General features: G+C 37.8%; 1 protein-coding gene across 2 annotated transcripts in view; it reads left to right on the top strand.

Annotated features, from left to right (window-relative positions):
* Nucleotides 1-472: 472 nt before the first annotated feature.
* LOC107673832 (mitogen-activated protein kinase 9-like) overlaps nt 473-4,409 on the top strand; it is a 25,312-nt gene continuing 21,375 nt past the window's right edge. For both annotated transcript variants that reach the window (XM_016467642.1, XM_016467641.1), the window contains exon 1: nt 473-694. The gene's annotated coding sequence lies outside the window, so the exon portion shown is untranslated. The remainder of the gene's footprint in view (nt 695-4,409) is intronic.

Here is a 4,409-nt window from a genome sequence, read left to right as displayed (position 1 = left end):
TTGGGAAAAAATGATGTTAATTATAATTTCATATTAAATAAATAACACTATATGAAAATAAGCGTCTAACAATGAAGATAAATCCCTCTCATGCTATTTATATATTATTAAGAGTTTTTTTTTTCTTAACTTTTGCTATGTCACACCATAGGACAAATTTATGGTACAGTTCAGTAAAAATGTAAAAAAAAATTTATATTTATATTTATATTTTCTCAAAGATCAGACTTCACTCTACATAAATATATGCATTTCTTTTTCAAAAAAGGTCTTTTACAACTGCTGGAGAGGGTGAGAAGAGATGATAGCCTGATTAAAACAAGATGTGAGGTCTGAAAACATTGATCTACCAAATGCATTTCATATCAGCCCGAGTCCTGAGACACGGGACCTGATTAAAAGATAACGGCACATTATTCCCTGGAGCAAATGGCAGTGAAAAGGAAAGGAGAGACAGAGAAAGAGAGAGAGAGAGAGAAATTACTGTCCCACCAACCAACCTCCACCCCTGCAGTCATGCCACACTCTTGATTTCACTGTCAAGCCTTGTAAGAGAGAAGAAAATCTGACTTGGCCATCGTTAACGTGGAAGCGATAAACGCCGACACTTCCGCGGTTCTGGGGATCTGTTTATTGGCGTGCCTATGTATGTATGGGAGTGAACTGGAGAAGGCGAGGAGAAGAAGAAGAGGAGGTAAGCACGCAGCGAGCTAGTGAAAATTCATCCACCTCAGACAGTCGTTTATTTCTGTTAGCGACCATGAACACGTGCTTTCGTGTGTTTAGGACCGAGCGACTCGAAAGCGCGTGTTTGTGCGCTCGTGTTGTCGTAGAGCTGTAGTTTGCCGGGAGTTTGACCTGGAGTTAACGCGCGACACATCTGCAGCAGAGTTCTGGCCTTGCGCTGGATCAGGCCGACACAAATGTGACTCGCAGCCACGCAAAAGAGCCTGGGACTAGCGCTTATAACAGAGAATACCTTTGTTTTATGCTTAAGCTGGTATATGTAGCTAGCTGCTATTGGAGGACTAGCTAGCTTGCTGTGATGGAGCGAATGCAACCTGGCAGCAACCTGACTTGACTTGAAAACGTGGTTGTGCACATTGAAACTACACTTGACATTCTCTGGATTTGTATGTGGTATCAATAAATTGGCATACAATTTAGCATATGTGACCTAAGAAGAGGGCAGGCATCTGAATGAGGTCAGTAGCAGTGTTGTGATGCATGACAGGATGTGTTGACACACTGCAGGTCAAGAGTAACACAGTCATTTAAGCCCACAATTCATATGTGGCGTCCATTAAGTGGTCTTTTGACCTGCCAGGACAAGTTTGCTGTTTTTATTGGGAAAAGGTAGTTTTATATGAATTGTACTAGTTTGCAAATTATTTTCCCCCCTCATTTTGTTAATATCTATATTTAGTTATTTAGTAAGTTAATAGCATGTTGTCATTTAGCAGATGCTTTTTATTCATAGTGTTTTTCAGTATACATACTATAGTGACAGCACTCATCTAATTTTTAATTAAAAACTAGGCTTATTTTTACTTACAAAACAAGTTTTATTATTATTATTTGGTGGTTCTCATCCGGTTTTGCTTAATGAACAGGAGATTTTACAGTCTTTACAGTTCAACGTATTGGTTTAATAATATAAACACAAACCGTGTAGATGCAACAACAAGTCTGCATGAAATGAAATTTCACCCTATCTATTTTGTAAATGCATGTTATTTTATTGTAAACGATTTGCCCATGTATGTTAATTTTTAATAAAAAAATACCCCAATCTTCCAGTGAAAATGTCACCCGGATTTCTCCAATCATGCAGTCTGCAATCTCACATTAATTTCTGAAAAAAACGCCACATCTCAAAATCCAATCAACAAACGATGGATAGAACCAAGTCCCTGCACTGCATTTTTTTCGTTTTCGATAATGTTACACTTTGATGTCACAATAAAGAAGAAAAGATCTACTGTAACTTCCATAACATTGCAACTTTAACATGACTGGCTTAATAGAAAAAAGAATTTGAAAAAGGTTTAAATTTTTAATTGCGTAAAAAAAAAAAAAGGTCAGCACAATGTATGGGTCGAATTTTCTTGTACCTTTTACTTACCTGTAGATTTTTTAATTGTTGAAGATGAGGGAAAGTCACACAACCTGTCCATATTGGTGCCCACCTAATTTGACTAGATTCATTCAATCAACTGACAGATACATTTGTGCCAAAAAGCTGTTGAGTTTGATGTAGAAAACATATCCTCATCCGATTTAAACACTGATTATACCAATTTATTTTTTCATCATAATAATGCACAGCATTTTATCAGCCTATTTGTATTGTAAGTGTTGTTTTCCTCTGAAAATTGTGGCCCTTTCATAAAAGACCCATGCGACCTATATTTTGGGTCAATATAAAAAAAGAATATGCATCTTATTGTCCTCTAATTTGATTGACATATGCATTTGTTATTTTGTAACCATTCAATGAAATCAAGTCAGAGAGCCTGGCAGCATTGCCCTACTCTTGTTCATGTATTTTAACTGCAACATAGAGAATTAGTTACATTTACTAATATACTAATCAACATTCAACCTATTTTGTCTGGATCATATCTCTCCACAGCCGTTTTCCGTGAATGTTAGGATTTAGTTCATGGTCCGGAATGCATTGAAAAATGCTCCTTTCTGCTGTATGAGGAAACATGGCCCTGAAACAGCTCTTGGGCAGAGATAAAATTCAGGCCATTGGTCCTGTCGACTGCAGCTTGCTAAAACAGGCCAGGCCATTTTGACTGTGATTTAGCACAGCATGGCCTAGCAGCATGACTGTAATTCAGGCTGGGCACAAGCTGACTCATGTACCACTGAGAGCCGGATGGCCGTGGAGTGTGTGCGGAGGGAGAGTGTTCTAGCATCAATTTGCTCAAGCTTTTTCTTGTCATGCAGCATCATAAGAACTGTCAAATACATTAGCCAGAGCAGAGATGTTTGTGGATTTGTGCATGTGTAGAAGAGTTCTTACTTTTTAATGAGGGTTTTAATTCTAGTGACTTGAGACTTTTTGCTCTTGCTTTCAAAAGGCTGATTTTAAAATTACACTGTACAAATCATTGTTGTTGTTATAGCCACATTTCTTAGAACTGGGATTTGCATGCAGAAACATGAATTGTGGGCTCATTGAGAATATCAGGAACATCCAGTTTGTCACCAAATAAACTACTGTTTTCTTATTCACAATCGTGTATTGCTTTTGACACCTCGTTACGCAAGTGATACTTTGATACTATCACTCTGTTTAGTCTTTTAGATTTGTGCTGCCAAATCAAAGTAAGAAAAGCATTAAGGTGACATGATCAAGCAAACTCCAATTCCACTTTACATAGCTAATCACTATGTATAATTCATAGTCGCTTTGCATTTCTCATTACATTGTTTCTTTTAATAAGGTCTAATCTATGAACGCACTAAGTGCATTACAGTGCAAGTGTAAACGGTATATAAGCACATAAGAAATTTGAGAAGCCCTGATCTAATTTCTCTGCTGATTCTACCTCAAGACTAACAGAGGTGCTTCATTATATGTCAGTTACTTGTCATTTAAGAGATATTTTTTTATCCATAATTTGTTACTGTACAGTAATTAATTACATGAACACTCCTCCTGAGCAAACTGGAGTATGTGAGTGCTGTACTAGTATATTTCTTGTTCCTGTGTTGCCCCTGCATGGAAGTGAACCTGTAACCTTTTGGGATGGCAGTCCAGAAGCTGAACCTAGGTGACTGGGACCGTATTGTATGTTTTTACTATGTTAGAACTAGTGTTAATTTCGTTGATGAATTATATTCGTCATAATTTTTGTCAACATTTTTTCACCGACGATAACGAACTAAAACTCTTTTTGAATGACAAACGAATAAAACGAATAAAAACGAGATGAGAATGTTAGGGAGGGACAATTTGGGAAGAGATTCATTCAGAACAAATCTGCTGCATAGTTAGGCGGTTAGATGCGTACATAAACCAACAGGACATAAGCTAAAATACACTTGCTGCACGTCTCATAAAACGTTCAGAAATGTCAATATGTGGTAGTGCTGGGCGGTATACCGGTTCATACCGAATACCGGTGTTTATTTTTGTTATGATATGAATTTTTAAAATACCGCAATACCGGTGTATGTCGCTTAAACAACGTTCGGAACGCGACACTGTTTGAAAGGGGTCACTTTTCACTGGTGCATTGTGGTGAGGGAACAGCTGTATGTGTTACTAAGCGTGAAAGTTCCGAAACTGAAGCTGTAGAACTAATAGAACGTGATGACACAGAAGAACTCATCCACAATATCCACATTGACTGCCACAAATATCCACCGCCCCCTGCCATCAGCTCCCGCGT

This window comes from Sinocyclocheilus anshuiensis, unplaced genomic scaffold (assembly GCF_001515605.1).
Source record: "Sinocyclocheilus anshuiensis isolate Anshui unplaced genomic scaffold, SAMN03320099.WGS_v1.1 scaffold700, whole genome shotgun sequence".
Classification (NCBI taxonomy): Eukaryota; Metazoa; Chordata; class Actinopteri; order Cypriniformes; family Cyprinidae; genus Sinocyclocheilus; species Sinocyclocheilus anshuiensis.
This window is presented reverse-complemented; position numbering and strand designations above follow the sequence as displayed.